This window comes from Pseudophryne corroboree (genome assembly GCF_028390025.1).
Source record: "Pseudophryne corroboree isolate aPseCor3 chromosome 7 unlocalized genomic scaffold, aPseCor3.hap2 SUPER_7_unloc_1, whole genome shotgun sequence".
NCBI lineage: Eukaryota > Metazoa > Chordata > Amphibia > Anura > Myobatrachidae > Pseudophryne > Pseudophryne corroboree.
This window is the reverse complement of record NW_026967608.1, coordinates 1,159,621-1,179,487: the sequence shown is the minus strand read 5'-3', so window position 1 is coordinate 1,179,487 and position 19,867 is coordinate 1,159,621. Positions and strand designations below refer to the sequence as shown.

The following is a 19,867-nucleotide window of genomic DNA, read 5'->3' as shown; positions in this document are numbered from 1 at the left end:
TTTTGATTACTTAAATTAACAAAAAAAAACGCATATAGCAAAGGATAGTTTCAATCTGCCAACCTCAGGGTTATGGGCCCAGCATGCTTCCATTGCAGTACTCTGCTGCACATGTAAGTGCAAGAGATCCTGAAGCACTCACTCATCATGGGAAAGTACCAATGTGTTTCTTCGTTGGTTGATGGAAGAAACATCTTACAAAAACTCTCCAGATTATTGATTTTTTAAAGTTTTTCTAGGAAACGTTCTAGATGTATGCTTATTAGCCTTTGTCAGTATGAACTTTTTGCAAAGTGTCTCTGTGGCGCAATCGGTTAGTGTGTCCGACTACTAACCAAAAGGTTGGTGATTCAATCCCAGCCAGGGATGTAATTGACCTTGTTATCAGATTTTGGTGATCTTTAAGTAGACAAGTCAAAATTTCAAACCCCCTGTTATGGTGTAGGGTACCTGGCCTTCTCTGATGTAATCAGAGTTAGATTTGATTCATTGATTTTATAAAAACAGCTAGGAAGCACAATTTAGCAGTGGGTTGCAGAGAAAAAGAAATATGCTGGCAAAAAAAATCCAATTGAGTGATTAAACAGCTCTTCATTTTCTGCCTTTATTTTTATGCTAACAAATTTGTTCTCTGAAAAGTGTCCACAAAGCCAAGTCTCTGATTAACACATTTGTAGGGATGGTTTTTCACCTATTACTAAATTAAACTTGCTTCATTGGAAAGGCAGCAAGATGCATCCTCATTTCAATGTCTACTGAAATAATACAGGTTGACACCAGGAAACATTAACGCCACTGCATCCTTGCTGCTTTCTCATGTAGAAGTCTGTTTATTGTGAAAACAAGGTGATATCTAATTAGCACACAGGTAAGGAATTAAGAAAATCTATATTTAAGGGTGAAGATGTTTCTCACAAAATCGTTGCCCCAATGCATCATTGAAATTCAAGCTGGAAAGATGATTTTAATATATCACTTGTACATTTTGTATTGCTCTTCTGGTGACAATGTAGTTTGTTTTTGTCAATTACCCTTTTAATAATAGGGTAAAGAAAATTAAGTGGATTTTTTAAAGAAAACTATACTGTCAATATACTATTAAAACAAATTAAAATGGTAAAAGTTATTGTACTTTAAGTAAAAATAAAAGAGCAAAAATATCAATCCCAGTTTTGATTACTTTAATTAACAAAAAAAATGCATATAGCAGAGGATAGTTTCAATCTGCCTACCTCTGGGTAATGGGCCCAGCATGCTTCCATTGCAGTACTCTGCTGCACATGTAAGTGCAAGAGATCCTGAAGCACTCACTCATCATGGGAAAGTACCAATGTGTTTCTTCGTTGGTTGATTTAAGAAAATTCTTACAAAAACTCTCCAGATTATTGACTTTTTAAAGTTTTTCTAGGAAACGTTCTAGATGAATGCTTATTAGCCTTTGTCAGTATGTACTTTTTGCAAAGTGTCTCTGTGGCTCAATCGGTTAGTGTGTTTGGCTACTAACCAAAAGGTTTGTGGTTCAATCCCACCCAGGGACATAATTGACCTTGTGATCAGGTTTTGGTGATATTTAAGTAGACAAGTCAAAATTTCAAACCCCCTCTTATGGTGTAGGGTACCTGGCCTTCTCTGATGTAATCAGAGTCAGATTTGATTCAGTGATTTTATAAAAAACAGCTAGGAAGCACAATTTAGCAATGGGTTGCAGAGAAAAAAATATGCTGGTAGAAAAATCCAATTGAGTGATTAAACAGCTCTTCATTTTCTGCCTTAATTTTTATGCTAACAAATTTGTTCTCTGAAAAGTGTCCACAAAGCCAAGTCTCTGATTAACACCTTTGTAGGGATGGTTTTTCACCTATAACTAAATTAAACTTGCTCCATTGGAAAGGCAGCAAGATGCATCCTCATTTCAATGTCTACTGAAATAATACAGGTTGACACCAGGAAACATTAACGCCACTGCATCCTTGCTGCTTTCTCATGTAGAAGTCTGTTTAATGTGAAAACAAGGTGACATCTAATTAGCACACAGGTAAGGAATTAAGAAAATCTTTATTTAAGGGTGAAGATGTTTCTCACAAAATCGTTGCCCCAATGCATCATTGAAATTCAAGCTGGAAAGATGATTTTAATATATCACTTGTACATTTTGTATTGCTCTTCTGGTGACAATGTAGTTTGTTTTTGTCAATTACCCTTTTAATAATAGGGTAAAGAAAATTAAGTGGATTTTTTAAAGAAAACTATACTGTCAATATACTATTAAAACAAATTAAAATGGTAAAAGTTATTGTACTTTAAGTAAAAATAAAAGAGCAAAAATATCAATCCCAGTTTTGATTACTTAAATTAACAAAAAAAAATGCATATAGCAAAGGATAGTTTCAATCTGCCTACCTCTGGGTTATGGGCCCAGCATGCTTCCATTGCAGTACTCTGCTGCACATGTAAGTGCAAGAGATCCTGAAGCACTCACTCATCATGGGAAAGTACCAATGTGTTTCTTCGTTGGTTGATGGAAGAAACATCTTACAAAAACTCTCCAGATTATTGACTTTTTAAAGTTTTTCTAGGAAACGTTCTAGATGTATGCTTATTAGCCTTTGTCAGTATGTACTTTTTGCAAAGTGTCTCTGTGGCGCAATCGGTTAGTGTGTCCGACTACTAACCAAAAGGTTGGTGGTTCAATCCCACCCAGGGACGTAATTGACCTTGTTTTCAGATTTTGGTGATCTTTAAGTAGACAAGTCAAAATTTCAAACCCCCTCTTATGGTGTAGGGTACCTGGCCTTCTCTGATGTAATCAGAGTTAGATTTGATTCATTGATTTTATAAAAACAGCTAGGAAGCACAATTTAGCAGTGGGTTGCAGAGAAAAAGAAATATGCTGGCAAAAAAAATCCAATTGAGTGATTAAATAGCTCTCCATTTTCTGGCTTTATTTTTATGCTAACAAATTTGTTCTCTGAAAAGTGTCCACAAAGCCAAGTCTCTGATTAACACCTTTGTAGGGATGGTTTTTCACCTATTACTAAATTAAACTTGCTTCATTGGAAAGGCAGCAAGATGCATCCTCATTTCAATGTCTACTGAAATAATACAGGTTGACACCAGGAAACATTAACGCCACTGCATCCTTGCTGCTTTCTCATGTGGAAGTCTGTTTAATGTGAAAACAAGGTGATATCTAATTAGCACACAGGTAAGGAATTAAGAAAATCTTTATTTAAGGGTGAAGATGTTTCTCACAAAATCGTTGCCCCAATGCATCATTGAAATTCAAGCTGGAAAGATGATTTTAATATATCACTTGTACATTTTGTATTGCTCTTCTGGTGACAATGCAGTTTGTTTTTGTCAATTACCCTTTTAATAATAGGGTAAAGAAAATTAAGTGGATTTTTTAAAGAAAACTATACTGTCAATATACTATTAAAACAAATTAAAATGGTAAAAGTTATTGTACTTTAAGTAAAAATAAAAGAGCAAAAATATCAATCCCAGTTTTGATTACTTTAATTAACAAAAAAAAATGCATATAGCAGAGGATAGTTTCAATCTGCCTACCTCTGGGTAATGGGCCCAGCATGCTTCCATTGCAGTACTCTGCTGCACATGTAAGTGCAAGAGATCCTGAAGCACTCACTCATCATGGGAAAGTACCAATGTGTTTCTTCATTGGTTGATGGAAGAAACATCTTACAAAAACTCTCCAGATTATTGACTTTTTAAAGTTTTTCTAGGAAACGTTCTAGATGTATGCTTATTAGCCTTTGTCAGTAAGTACTTTTTGCAAAGTGTTTCTGTGGCGCAATCGGTTAGTGTGTCCGGCTACTAACCAAAAGGTTGGTGGTTCAATCCCAACCAGGGACGTAATTGACCTTGTTATCAGATTTTGGTGATCTTTAAGTAGACAAGTCAAAATTTCAAACCCCCTGTTCTGGTGTAGGGTACCTGGCCTTCTCTGATGTAATCAGAGTTAGATTTGATTCAGTGATTTTATAAAAAACAGCTAGGAAGCACAATTTAGCAGTGGGTTGCAGAGAAAAAGAAATATGCTGGCAAAAAAAATCTAATTGAGTGATTCAACAGCTCTTAATTTTCTGGCTTTATTTTTATGCTAACAAATTTGATCTCTGAAAAGTGTCCACAAAGCCAAGTCTCTGATTAACACCTTTGTAAGGATGGTTTTTAACCTATTACTAAATTAAACTTGCTTCATTGGAAAGGCAGCAAGATGCATCCTCATTTCAATGTCTACTGAAATAATACAGGTTGACACCAGGAAACATTAACGCCACTGCATCCTTGCTGCTTTCTCATGTGGAAGTCTGTTGAATGTGAAAACAAGGTGATATCTAATTAGCACACAGGTAAGGAATTAAGAAAATCTTTATTTAAGGGTGAAAATGTTTCTCACAAAATCGTTGCCCCAATGCATCATTGAAATTCAAGCTGGAAAGATGATTTTAATATATCACTTGTACATTTTGTATTGCTCTTCTGGTGACAATGTAGTTTGTTTTTGTCAATTACCATTTTAATAATAGGGTAAAGAAAATTAAGCTGATTTTTGAAAGAAAACAATACTGTCAATATACTATTAAAACAAATTAAAATGGTAAAAGTTATTGTACTTTAAGTAAAAATAAAAGAGCCAACATATCAATCCCAGTTTTGGATTACTTTAACAAAAAAAATGCATATAGCAGAGGATAGTTTCAATCTGCCTACCTCTGGGTAATGGGCCCAGCATGCTTCCATTGCAGTACTCTGCTGCACATGTAAGTGCAAGAGATCCTGAAGCACTCACTCATCATGGGAAAGTACCAATGTGTTTCTTCGTTGGTTGATTTAAGAAAATTCTTACAAAAACTCTCCAGATTATTGACTTTTTAAAGTTTTTCTAGGAAACGTTCTAGATGAATGCTTAGCCTTTGTCAGTATGTGCTTTTTGCAAAGTGTCTCTGTGGCGCAATCGGTTAGTGTGTATGGCTACTAACCAAAAGGTTGGTGGTTCAATCCCACCCAGGGACATAATTGACCTTGTGATCAGGTTTTGGTGATATTTAAGTAGACAAGTCAAAATTTCAAACCCCCTCTTATGGTGTAGGGTACCTGGCCTTCTCTGATGTAATCAGAGTTAGATTTGATTCAGTGATTTTATAAAAAACAGCTAGGAAGCACAATTTAGCAATGGGTTGCAGAGAAAAAAATATGCTGGTAGAAAAATCCAATTGAGTGATTAAACAGCTCTTCATTTTCTGCCTTTATTTTTATGCTAACAAATTTGTTCTCTAAAAAGTGTCCACAAAGCCAAGTCTCTGATTAACACCTTTGTAGGGATGGTTTTTCACCTATAACTAAATTAAACTTGCTCCATTGGAAAGGCAGCAAGATGCATCCTCATTTCAATGTCTACTGAAATAATACAGGTTGACACCAGGAAACATTAACGCCACTGCATCCTTGCTGCTTTCTCATGTAGAAGTCTGTTTAATGTGAAAACAAGGTGACATCTAATTAGCACACAGGTAAGGAATTAAGAAAATCTTTATTTAAGGGTGAAGATGTTTCTCACAAAATCGTTGCCCCAATGCATCATTGAAATTCAAGCTGGAAAGATGATTTTAATATATCACTTGTACATTTTGTATTGCTCTTCTGGTGACAATGTAGTTTGTTTTTGTCAATTACCCTTTTAATAATAGGGTAAAGAAAATTAAGTGGATTTTTTAAAGAAAACTATACTGTCAATATACTATTAAAACAAATTAAAATGTTAAAAGTTATTGTACTTTAAGTAAAAATAAAAGAGCAAAAATATCAATCCCAGTTTTGATTACTTTAATTAACAAAAAAAATGCATATAGCAGAGGATAGTTTCAATCTGCCTACCTCTGGGTAATGGGCCCAGCATGCTTCCATTGCAGTACTCTGCTGCACATGTAAGTGCAAGAGATCCTGAAGCACTCACTCATCATGGGAAAGTACCAATGTGTTTCTTCATTGGTTGATGGAAGAAACATCTTACAAAAACTCTCCAGATTATTGACTTTTTAAAGTTTTTCTAGGAAACGTTCTAGATGTATGCTTATTAGCCTTTGTCAGTATGTACTTTTTGCAAAGTGTTTCTGTGGCGCAATCGGTTAGTGTGTCCGGCTACTAACCAAAAGGTTGGTGGTTCAATCCCAACCAGGGACGTAATTGACCTTGTTATCAGATTTTGGTGATCTTTAAGTAGACAAGTCAAAATTTCAAACCCCCTGTTCTGGTGTAGGGTACCTGGCCTTCTCTGATGTAATCAGAGTTAGATTTGATTCAGTGATTTTATAAAAACAGCTAGGAAGCACAATTTAGCAGTGGGTTGATAGTGGGTGACTGAAGCATGTATTAGTGGGTGACTGAGGCCGGGGTGACTGGGAGATAGTCAGTGACTAAGGCAGGGGTGATAGGGATATAGTGGATGACTGTGGCAGGGGTGACAGGGACAGTAGGAGACTGAGGCAGGGGTGACAGGGATAGTGGGTGACTGAGGCAGGGGTGATATGGAGATAGTGGTTGACTGAGGCAGGGGTGACAGAGATAGTGGGTGACTAAAGCAGGGGTGACTGGTATAGTGGGTGACTGAGGCAGGGGTCGCAGGTATAGTGGTTAACTGAGGCAGCGGTGACTGGGAGATAGTGGGTAACTGGGGCAGGGGTGACAGGGAAAGTGTGTGACTCAGGCAGGGGTGATAGGGAGATAGTGGGCAGCAGATCACTGCCTTGCTGACAGCAGCACATCCCTGCTTCACTGACAGCAGCACATCCCTGCCTCATTGACAGCAGCACATACCTGCCTCACTTATAGCAGCAGATCCCTGCCTTACTGACAGCAGCAGATCACTGCCTCACTGACAGCAGCAGATCACTGCTTCACTGACAGCAGCAGATCCCTGCCTCACTGGCAGCAGCAGATCCCTGCCTCACTGGCAGCAGCAGATCCCTGCCTCACTGGCAGCAGCAGATCCCTGCCTCTCTGGCAGCAGCAGATCCCTGCCTCACTGGCAGCAGCAGATCCCTGCCTCACTGGCAGCAGCAGATCCCTGCCTCACTGGCAGCAGCAGATCCCTGCCTCACTGGCAGCAGCAGATCCCTGCCTTACTGACAGCTGTATATAGGGCCTAATTCAGATCTGATCTCTGCTGTGCATATTCACACAACAGGAGATCAGGTCTGAAGTGTGTGTGTGTGCTGGTGCCGCAGTGCACCGGCACATGCCAGAGATGCGATCAGCATCTCTGCCCAGTGAGCGCCTCTGCCAACACATACTTATCTTGCATATGAGATCTCTTGATCATAAAGATAGTTCTCACAGGGTGAGGTTCATCCATTACATTTTAAAGTAGGAAGGTACAAATTACATATTCAAATTACATATATGTGCTGGATTCAAATGTTTTCCCCCCTTCCTTTCTCAATTGTGCCCATCAGCAGCTATTCTAATGTTGCTGCCAATGGGTGTGACACATTCATTTCTTCTGTGGGGTACACTGGACTCCACAAGGATTCACATTGGGGTGTAGAGTAGGATCTTGATCTGAGGCACCAACAGGCTCAAAGCTTTTGACTGTTCCCAAGATGCTCAGCGCCCCCTGCTCTATAACCTCGCTTCCATGAACAGGGAGCTCAGTTTGTAGTTGGTGCCTTCAGTAGTAGGCCACTTAACAGGGGGCTGCCTCAGGCAGCCTATTCTTAGCTATTAATTTTGACAAGAAAAGAAGAACTTTTTTTATAAGAATCTACAAGGGCTGCAGCAGGCTAGGTCTAATAGACATCTTTACTGCAGCTCCATCACTCCCAGCGGCGCAGTATACTCCCGTGCCCTGGTTGCTGGGTCACTGCAGCGGAGGCTCCGGTTTCGTCCTAAGGTCAGTCACACACACACCGCCCTCCGGGATCACGAGGCCGCTGATGAAAGGGAGGTAAGGGGCTTCTGTGCCCACACTATACCGAGATCCAGCGTGGCTGTAGGGGGCGGGCCGTGTGCGCACTGGCGTGGACACTGATTACTGGGCAGCTGCTCCACTAGCCACCAGGGACAGTTAAGGAGCACAGCTCTGGGGGTTTTTCTCCTATATTAACCCCATTTTGTACTACCTGCAGTGCATTGTGATAGGTAATAGAGCCTGATTCAGGTTGGATTGTAATCGCAATAAGCAATCCAACTGCAAAAATTGCTAAGAGCATACGCATGCGCCTGCATTTTCTGTGGCACCCCGCAGATAATGCGATCACCTCTGACTGTCAATCGGTGCGGGGGGGGGGGGTCAGCAACAATCCATTTCAAAGTCGGAGATGGAGCGGTGCAGGGGCAGGGCTACAAAATGGGGTCGGCAACGGAGAAACAGGAGGCGTGGTCAGAGCGGCTGCATGACATCACATGCAGCCACTGCGATCACAAAAATGGTGGCGGCTTCCTGCGCACACGTACAGTCTGCACCAACAGGAGGCTAACCCATTTTTTATGATCACGCTGAACTGCACTGAGACTGCAATTTCAGCGTGGTCAAGAAGGGAGGCGGCATGCTGGGTGGCCATGCCCTGTGATGGGTGGCCCCAGCATGCGAACCAAAGGATTGCAAATTCTGTTACTTAGCAGAATTTGCTATCCTTACTGAATTAGGCCCATTGATTACAAAATTGTAAACAATATTTGAAGTTTTTCTTCAGGGACTAACACAAAAGATGCTTGGGGCTACTAACACATGGGTAAGCCACGTAAAGCTTCCCATGGGTCAGTGGCATCACAACAGGGTTGCGGCACACACCCGAGTGTCACCCGCCAAGGGGGGTGACACCAAAGTGCCGGCTCTTCTTCAGTGACAGAATATGGGTGTTTCACTGTGACATTACGTGCAACACCCAGTTTCTGTCACTGTGCAGGAGCCAGCACCACTCACACACTAGTCCCCGGGTGCAGCCCCCAACCCCCGGGATACCCGGAGCAACAAAATGGTGATTCAGGCCACGCCCCTACCTATGAGACCATGCCTCCTTTTTACCATTGCGCTGCTTATCTGCGTGCACTGCATTACAATCTCCTTCGCCACCTCTCTGGGTGTCACCAGTGATAGTGACACCTCTGCCATGCTTGTAGCAGCTGGTCCTAAGATCTACGCCTCCAGCCCTGAGTGTTTGCCTATGTGACTTGTTGATCATCATAGCGAAGCAGATGCTTACAGAAAACTGCAGGGGCTTAGATTGAAAAGAAAAACATTGATGAACCCATCATTTCAGCGACAGGGTCTGCCACACGACTGACTGAAATGACTGGTTGGTTTGTGCCCCCACCAAAAAAGAATCAATCAATCAATCTCTCCTTGCACAAACTGGCTCTACAGAGGCAAGATGTCCACCTCATCATCCTCCGATTCCTCACCCCTTTCACTGTGTACATCCCCCTCCTCACAGATTATTAATTCGTCCCCACTGGAATCCACCATCTCAGATCCCTGTGTACTTTCTGGAGGCAATTGCTGGTGAATGTCTCCACGGAGGAATTGATTATAATTCATTTTGATGATCATCATCTTCTCCACATTTTCTGGAAGTAACCTCGTACGCCGATTGCTGACAAGGTGAGCGGCTGCACTAAACACTCTTTTGGAGTACACACTGGAGGGAGGGCAACTTAGGTAGAATAAAGCCAGTTTGTGCAAGGGCCTCCAAATTGCCTCTTTTTCCTGCCAGTATACATACTGACGTGCCTACCTGGATGCAGTCACTCATATAATTCTCCACCATTCTTTCAAAGGTGACAGAATCATATGCAGTGACAGTAGACGACATGTCAGTAATCGTTGCCAGGTCCTTCAGTCCGGACCAGATGCCAGCACTCACTCCAGACTGCCCTGCATCACCGCCAGCGGGTGGGCTCGGAATTCTTAGCCTTTTCCTCGCACCCCCACTTGCGGGAGAATGTGAAGGAGGAGCTGTTGACGGGTCACGTTCCGCTTGACTTGACAATTTTCTCACCAGCAGGTCTTTGAACCTCTGCAGACTTGTGTCTGCCGGAAAGAGAGATACAATGTAGGTTTTAAATCTAGGATCGAGCACGGTGGCCAAAATGTAGTGCTCTGATTTCAACAGATTGAATCCTGGTTAAGTGAATTAAGGGCTCCATCCACAAGTCCCACATGCCTAGTGGAATCGCTCTGTTTTAGCTCCTCCTTCAATGTCTCCAGCTTCTTCTGCAAAAGCCTGATGAGGGGAATGACCTGACTCAGGCTGGCAGTGTCTGAACTGACTTCACGTGTGGCAAGTTCAAAGGGTTGCAGAACCTTGCACAACGTTGAAATCATTCTCCACTGCGCTTGAGTCAGGTGCATTCCCCCTCCTTTGCCTATTTAGTGGGCAGATGTATAGGCTTGAATGGCCTTTTGTTGTTTGGGGGTGCTTCAGTATTAGGCAGCCTTCTGCCCTCCCATGTTCATCTGAACACATATAATTTTGACTTGTCTACTTAAAGATCACCAAAATCTGATAACAAGGTCAATTACGTCCCTGGGTGGGATTGAACCACCAACCTTTTGGTTAATAGCCATACACACTAACTGATTGCGCCACAGAGACACTTTGCAAAAGTACATACTGACAAAGGCTAATAAGCATTCATCTAAAACGTTTCCTAGAAAAACTTTAAAAAGTCAATAATCTGGAGAGTTTTTGTAAGATGTTTCTTCCATCAACCAACGAAGAAACACATTGGTACTTTCCCATGATGAGTGAGTGCTTCAGGATCTATTGCACTTACATGTGCAGCAGAGTACAGCAATGGAAGCATGCTGAGCACATAACCCAGAGGTAGGCAGATTGAAACTATCCTCTGCTATATGCATTTGTTTTTGTTAATTAAAGTATTCCAAAACTGGGATTGATATGTTGGCTCTTTTATTTTTACTTACAGTACAATAACTTTTACCATTTTAATTTGTTTTAATAGTATATTGACAGTATTGTTTTCTTTCAAAAATCCACTTAATTTTCTTTACCCTATTATTAAAATGGTAATTGACAAAAACAAACTACATTGTCACCAGAAGAGCAATACAAAATGTACAAGTGATATATTAAAATCATATTTCCAGCTTGAATTTCAATGATGCATTGGGGCAACGATTTTGTGAGAAACATTTTCACCCTTAAATAAAGATTTTCTTAATTCCTTACCTGTGTGCTAATTAGATATCACCTTGTTTTCACATTAAACAGACTTCCACATGAGAAAGCAGCAAGGATGCAGTGGCGTTAATTTTTCCTGGTGTCAACCTGTATTATTTCAGTAGACATTGAAATGAGGATGCATCTTGCTGCCTTTCCAATGAAGCAAGTTTAATTTAGTAATAGGTGAAAAACCATCCTTACAAAGGTGTTAATCAGAGACTTGGCTTTGTGGACACTTTTCAGAGAACAAATTTGTTAGCATAAAAATAAAGCCAGAAAATTAAGAGCTGTTTAATCACTCAATTGGATTTTTTTTGCCAGCATATTTCTTTTTCTCTGCAACCCACTGCTAAATTGTGCTTCCTAGCTGATTTTATAAAATCACTGAATCAAATCTAACTCTGATTACATCAGAGAAGGCCAGGTACCCTACACCAGAACAGGGGGATTTGAAATTTTGACTTGTCTACTTAAAGATCACCAAAATCTGATAACGAGGCCAATTACGTCCCTGGGTGGGATTGAACCACCAACCTTTTGGTTAATAGCCGTGCACACTAACTGATTGCGCCACAGAGACACTTTGCAAAAGTCAGTACTGACAAAGGCTAATAAGCATTCATCTAAAATGTTTCCTAGAAAAACTTTAAAAAGTCAATAATCTGGAGAGTTTTTGTAAGATGTTTCTTCCATCAACCAACGAAGAAACACATTGGTACTTTCCCATGATGAGTGAGTGCTTCAGGATCTCTTGCACTTACATGTGCAGCAGAGTACAGCAATGGAAGCATGCTGGGCCCATAACCCAGCGGTAGGCAGATTGAAACTATCCTCTGCTATATGCATTTTTTTTTGTTAATTAAAGTAATCCAAAACTGGGATTGATATTTTGGCTCTTTTATTTTTACTTAAAGTACAATAACTTTTACCATTTTAATTTGTTTTAATAGTATATTGACAGTATTGTTTTCTTTTAAAAATCCACTTAATTTTCTTTACCCTATTATTAAAATGGTAATTGACAAAAACAAACTACATTGTCACCAGAAGAGCAATACAAAATGTACAAGTGATATATTAAAATCATCTTTCCAGCTTGAATTTCAATGATGCATTGGGGCAACAATTTTGTGAGAAACATCTTCACCCTTAAATAAAGATTTTCTTAATTCCTTACCTGTGTGCTAATTAGATATCACCTTGTTTTCACATTAAACAGACTTCCACATGAGAAAGCAGCAAGGATACAGTGGCATTAATGTTTCCTGGTGTCAACCTGTATTATTTCAGTAGACATTGAAATGAGGATGCATCTTGCTGCCTTTCCAATGAAGCAAGTTTAATTTAGTAATAGGTGAAAAACCATACCTACAAAGGTGTTAATCAGAGACTTGGCTTTGTGGACACTTTTCAAAGAACAAATTTGTTAGCATAAAAATAAAGCCAGAAAATGAAGAGCTGTTTAATCACTCAATTGGATTTTTTTTTCCCAGCATATTTCTTTTTCTCTGCAACCCACTGCTAAATTGTGCTTCCTAGCTGTTTTTATAAAATCACTGAATCAAATCTAACTTTGATTACATCAGAGAAGGCCAGGTACCCTACACCATAACAGGGGGTTTGAAATTTTGACTTGTCTACTTAAAGATCACCAAAATCTGATAACAAGGTCAATTACGTCCCTGGTTGGGATTGAACCACCAACCTTTTGGTTAGTAGCCGGACACACTAACCGATTGCGCCACAGAGACACTTTGCAAAAAAGTCCATTCTGACAAAGTCTAATAAGCATACATTTAGAACGTTTCCTAGAAAAACTTTAAAAAGTCAATAATCTGGAGAGTTTTTGTAAGATGTTTCTTCCATCAACCAACGAAGAAACACATTGGTACTTTCCCATGATGAGTGAGTGCTTTAGGATCTATTGCACTTACATGTGCAGCAGAGTACAGCAATGGAAGCATGCTGGGCACATAACCCAGAGGTTGGCAGATTGAAACTATCCTCTGCTATATGCATTTTTTTTTTGTTAATTTTAGTAATCAAAACTGGGATTGATATTTTTGCTTTTTTATTTTTACTTAAAGTACAATAACTTTTACCATTTTAATTTGTTTTAATAGTATATTGACAGTATAGTTTTCTTTAAAAAATCCACTTAATTTTCTTTACCCTATTATTAAAAGGGTAATTGACAAAAACAAACTACATTGTCACCAGAAGAGCAATACAAAATGTACAAGTGATATATTAAAATCATCTTTCCAGCTTGAATTTCAATGATGCATTGGGGCAACGATTTTGTGAGAAACATCTTCACCCTTAAATAAAGATTTTCTTAATTCCTTACCTGTGTGCTAATTAGATATCACCTTGTTTTCACATTAAACAGACTTCTACATGAGAAAGCAGCAAGGATGCAGTGGCGTTAATGTTTCCTGGTGTCAACCTGTATTATTTCAGTAGACATTGAAATGAGGATGCATCTTGCTGCCTTTCCAATGAAGCAAGTTTAATTTAGTAATAGGTGAAAAACCATCCCTACAAAGGTGTTAATCAGAGACTTGGCTTTGTGGACACTTTTCAGAGAACAAATTTGTTAGCATAAAAATAAAGCCAGAAAATGAAGAGCTGTTTAATCACTCAATTGGATTTTTTTTGCCAGCATATTTCTTTTTCTCTGCAACCCACTGCTAAATTGTGCTTCCTAGCTGTTTTTATAAAATCAATGAATCAAATCTAACTCTGATTACATCAGAGAAGGCCAGGTACCCTACACCATAACAGGGGGTTTTAAATTTTGACTTGTCTACTTAAAGATCACCAAAATCTGATAACAAGGTCAATTACGTCCCTGGGTGGGATTGAACCACCAACCTTTTGATTAGTAGCCGGACACACTAACCGATTGCGCCACAGAGACACTTTGCAAAAAGTACATACTGACAAAGGCTAATAAGCATACATCTAGAACGTTTCCTAGAAAAACTTTAAAAAGTCAATAATCTGGAGAGTTTTTGTAAGATGTTTCTTCCATCAACCAACGAAGAAACACATTGGTACTTTCCCATGATGAGTGAGTGCTTCAGGATCTCTTGCACTTACATGTGCAGCAGAGTACTGCAATGGAAGCATGCTGGGCCCATAACCCAGAGGTAGGCAGATTGAAACTATCCTTTGCTATATGCATTTTTTTTTTGTTAATTTAAGTAATCAAAACTGGGATTGATATTTTTGCTCTTTTATTTTTACTTAAAGTACAATAACTTTTACCATTTTAATTTGTTTTAATAGTATATTGACAGTATAGTTTTCCTTAAAAAAAATCCACTTCATTTTCTTTACCCTATTATTAAAAGGGTAATTGACAAAAACAAACTACATTGTCACCAGAAGAGCAATACAAAATGTACAAGTGATATATTAAAATCATCTTTCCAGCTTGAATTTCAATGATGCATTGGGGCAACGATTTTGTGAGAAACATCTTCACCCTTAAATAAAGATTTTCTTAATTCCTTACCTGTGTGCTAATTAGATATCACCTTGTTTTCACATTAAACAGACTTCTACATGAGAAAGCAGCAAGGATGCAGTGGCGTTAATGTTTCCTGGTGTCAAACTGTATTATTTCAGTAGACATTGAAATGAGGATGCATCTTGCTGCCTTTCCAATGAAGCAAGTTTAATTTAGTAATAGGTTAAAAACCATCTTTACAAAGGTGTTAATCAGAGACTTGGCTTTGTGGTCACTTTTCAGAGAACAAATTTGTTAGCATAAAAATAAAGCCAGAAAATGAAGAGCTGTTTAATCACTCAATTGGATTTTTTTTGCCAGCATATTTCTTTTTCTCTGCAACCCACTGCTAAATTGGGCTTCCTAGCTGTTTTTATAAAATCACTGAATCAAATCTAACTCTGATTACATCAGAGAAGGCCAGGTACCCTACACCAGAACAGGGGGTTTGAAATTTTGACTTGTCTACTTAAAGATCACCAAAATCTGATAACAAGGTCAATTACGTCCCTGGGTGGGATTGAACCACCAACCTTTTGGTTAATAGCCATGCACACTAACTGATTGCGCCACAGAGACACTTTGCAAAAGTCCATACTGACAAAGGCTAATAAGCATTCATATAAAACTTTTCCTAGAAAAACTTTAAAAAGTCAATAATCTGGAGAGTTTTTGTAAGATGTTTCTTCCATCAACCAATGAAGAAACACATTGGTACTTTCCCATGATGAGTGAGTGCTTCAGGATCTCTTGCACTTACATGTGCAGCAGAGTACTGCAATGGAAGCATGCTGGGCCCATAACTCAGCGGTAGGCAGATTGAAACTATCCTCTGCTATATGCATTTTTTTTTGTTAATTAAAGTAATCCAAAACTGGGATTGATATTTTGGCTCTTTTATTTTTACTTAAAGTACAATAACTTTTACCATTTTAATTTGTTTTAATAGTATATTGACAGTATTGTTTTCTTTCAAAAATCCATTTAATTTTCTTTACCCTATTATTAAAATGGTAATTGACAAAAACAAACTACATTGTCACCAGAAGAGCAATACAAAATGTACAAGTGATATATTAAAATCATCTTTCCAGCTTGAATTTCAATGATGCATTGGGGCAACGATTTTGTGAGAAACATCTTCACCCTTAAATAAAGATTTTCTTAATTCCTTACCTGTGTGCTAATTAGATATCACCTTGTTTTCACATTAAACAGACTTCTACATGAGAAAGCAGCAAGGATGCAGTGGCTTTAATGTTTCCTGGTGTCAACCTGTATTATTTCAGTAGACATTGAAATGAGGATGCATCTTGCTGCCTTTCCAATGAAGCAAGTTTAATTTAGTAATAGGTGAAAAACCATCCCTACAAAGGTGTTAATCAGAGACTTGGCTTTGTGGACACTTTTCAAAGAACATATTTGTTAGCATAAAAATAAAGCCAGAAAATGAAGAGCTGTTTAATCACTCAATTGGATTTTTTTTGCCAGCATATTTCTTTTTCTCTGCAACCCACTGCTAAATTGTGCTTCCTAGCTGTTTTTATAAAATCACTGAATCAAATCTAACTCTGATTACATCAGAGAAGGCCAGGTACCCTACACCATAACAGGGGGTTTGAAATTTTGACTTGTCTACTTAAAGATCACCAAAATCTGATAACAAGGTCAATTACGTCCCTTGGTGGGATTGAACCACCAACCTTTTGGTTAGTAGCCAGATACACTAACCGATTGCGCCACAGAGACACTTTGCAAAAAGTACATACTGACAAAGGCTAATAAGCATACATCTAGAAAGTTTCCTAGAAAAACTTTAAAAAGTCAATAATCAGGAGAGTTTTTGTAAGATGTTTCTTCCATCAACCAACGAAGAAACACATTGGTACTTTCCCATGATGAGTGAGTGCTTCAGGATCTCTTGCACTTACATGTGCAGCAGAGTACTGCAATGGAAGCATGCTGGGCCCATAACCCAGAGGTAGGCAGATTGAAACTATCCTTTGCTATATGCATTTTTTTTTTGTTAATTTAAGTAATCAAAACTGGGATTGATGTTTTTGCTCTTTTATTTTTACTTAAAGTACAATAACTTTTACCATTTTAATTTGTTTTAATAGTATATTGTAGAAAAGGGAATTGGTCCCTCCAAAGAAATGGGGAACCAAAGAGAAAAAGCCTCTTTGTGGGTGCACTCTTTCAAAAACAATATATATATATATATGTTATCTTTCAATATTTATTGTGTAAAAAATTATACTTTATTTCGACAATTAAAAATGATGTGTATAGAAAAAAGGGCAAAAATACCTATTGGTATACCCTATAGAACAGATAAATAAGGTACAAAGGTGATCATGTCTCATATAATAAGCTCCTCCAAAATAACAATGTATCTCAAAAGATTCTTTGTAATAGTTTGTAGCAACCCCTGTATATAGTGGTGTGTTTTAGAGTGAGGGCAATAATACCAAAACTCTTAACACGGGATGCGATTTAATAAAATCTGAAATGGAGGAGAGTTGATTAATTACATGCTAGGCGAAAATTTATATGCTGATAACTTAAGTAGGCAAAAAAGGATTATATAGCACTAATATGCTTATTACTGTACTTGTAAAGTATTACACAGTGATATTAAATGTTACACAATAAATGTCAGAAGTAACAAGTCCCACAGTAGGAAGCCGTAACTGACAATCGTTGAATTACCCGGCTAGGGTGAAACGTACGTCCGCTTCTCAAACACTCTGACGTCATTCTGACGTCTTTCCGGGAATCCCGTGTAACGTTCACGGACCCGGATTCGTAGGCAAAACTCCTTACACGCTTCTCAAGCAAGGATATCCACGGGGGCTACAACAGCAGGACCCTCTCTTAATCAGAGGTATTTCGGCGCGCACTCATTGCGGGACGGGAGTGGGTTTCTTCCTGCAATGACAATATTGTTATCAGGATAACCCCTCTCCGTTTCCCGACAACAGCAAGTAACGCCACTGTCTTCCTTCATACCCGCTCCGGCCGCTGACTCTCTCACCTCCCATTCACTGTGACACCTTTTTCACACATGGGAAGGCAACAGAAGTCAGTGGATCAACGGCACGGGTACTTTCCAATACTCACCTTTATTATTACAAGGTCAATGTTAACCAATTAATATACCAGTTCTGTTTTTTTAGCATAATCATCCTTGCAGTGAAAATCAATATTTGTTACACCTGATTTAGCAGACAGTATTCGTTGTACGCATTAGCGAGACAAATTGATACAAATATAGTATCTAATTCAACGATTGTCAGTTACGGCTTCCTACTGTGGGACTTGTTACTTCTGACATTTATTGTGTAACATTTAATATCACTGTGTAATACTTTACAAGTACAGTAATAAGCATATTAGTGCTATATAATCCTTTTTTGCCTACTTAAGTTATCAGCATATAAATTTTCGCCTAGCATGTAATTAATCAACTCTCCTCCAATTCAGATTTTATTAAATTGCATCCCGTGTTAAGAGTTTTGGTATTATTGCCCTCACTCTAAAACACACCACTATATACAGGGGTTGCTACAAACTATTACAAAGAATCTTTTGAGATACATTGTTATTTTGGAGGAGCTTATTATATGAGACATAATCACCTTTGTACCTTATTTATCTGTTCTATAGGGTATACCAATAGGTATTTTTGCCCTTTTTTCTATACACATCATTTTTAATTGTCGAAATAAAGTATAATTTTTTACACAATAAATATTGAAAGATAACATATATATATATATTGTTTTTGAAAGAGTGCACCCACAAAGAGGCTTTTTCTCTTTGGTTCCCCATTTCTTTGGAGGGACCAATTCCCTTTTCTACAAACATATTTAATACCTCTGGGGTCGCACCGCCAACATATATAGAAATCTCTTGTTTCATTGTAATAAATTCATGACACTCTGATACTGTTGGCTCAACATGATTTAATGAAATCAACTGTAGCAGTGCAGGCAAACTCAAACCCTCTGTTTTAATAGTATATTGACAATATAGTTTTCTTTAAAAAATCCACTTAATTTTCTTTACCCTATTATTAAAAGGGTAATTGAGAAAAACAAACTACATTGTCACCAGAAGAGCAATACAAAATGTACAAGTGATCTTTCCAGCTTGAATTTCAATGATGCATTGGGGCAACGATTTTGTGAGAAACATCTTCACCCTTAAATAAAGATTTTCTTAATTCCTTACCTGTGTGCTAATTAGATATCACCTTGTTTTCACATTAAACAGACTTCTACATGAGAAAGCAGCAAGGATGCAGTGGCGTTAATGTTTCCTGGTGTCAACCTGTATTATTTCAGTAGACATTGAAATGAGGATGCATCTTGCTGCCTTTCCAATGAAGCAAGTTTAATTTAGTTATAGGTGAAAAACCATCCCTACAAAGGTGTTAATCAGAGACTTGGCTTTGTGGACACTTTTTAGAGAACAAATTTGTTAGCATAAAAATAAAGGCAGAAAATGAAGAGCTGTTTAATCACTCAATTGGATTTTTCTGCCAGCATATTTTTTTTCTCTGCAACCCATTGCTAAATTGTGCTTCCTAGCTGTTTTTTATAAAATCACTGAATCAAATCTAACTCTGATTACATCAGAGAAGGCCAGGTACCCTACACCATAAAAGGGGGTTTGAAATTTTGACTTGTCTACTTAAATATCACCAAAACCTGATCACAAGGTCAATTATGTCCCTGGGTGGGATTGAACCACCAACATTTTGGTTAGTAGCCAGACACACTAACCGATTGCGCCACAGAGACAATTTGCAAAAAGTACATACTGACAAAGGCTAATAAGCATTCATCTAGAACGTTTCCTAGAAAAACTTTAAAAAGTCAATAATCTGGAGAGTTTTTGTAAGAATTTTCTTAAATCAACCAACGAAGAAACACATTGGTACTTTCCCATGATGAGTGAGTGCTTCAGGATCTCTTGCACTTACATGTGCAGCAGAGTACTGCAATGGAAGCATGCTGGGCCCATTACCCAGAGGTAGGCAGATTGAAACTATCCTCTGCTATATGCATTTTTTTTGTTAATTAAAGTAATCCAAAACTGGGATTGATATTTTTGCTCTTTATTTTTCATTAAA

The 19,867-nt window shown here is 38.5% G+C and overlaps 3 non-coding genes across 3 annotated transcripts; 2 read left to right on the top strand and 1 right to left on the bottom strand.

The window, feature by feature from the left end:
* Positions 1–1,464: 1,464 nt before the first annotated feature.
* Positions 1,465–1,538, top strand: TRNAS-ACU (transfer RNA serine (anticodon ACU)). The gene has a single exon. It is a non-coding gene; the product is annotated as a tRNA-Ser (tRNA).
* Positions 1,539–4,966: 3,428 nt separating this feature from the next.
* On the top strand, positions 4,967–5,040 carry TRNAS-ACU (transfer RNA serine (anticodon ACU)). The gene has a single exon. It is a non-coding gene; the product is annotated as a tRNA-Ser (tRNA).
* Positions 5,041–19,461: 14,421 nt separating this feature from the next.
* On the bottom strand, positions 19,462–19,535 carry TRNAS-ACU (transfer RNA serine (anticodon ACU)). Its single transcript has one exon. It is a non-coding gene; the product is annotated as a tRNA-Ser (tRNA).
* Positions 19,536–19,867: the final 332 nt, after the last annotated feature.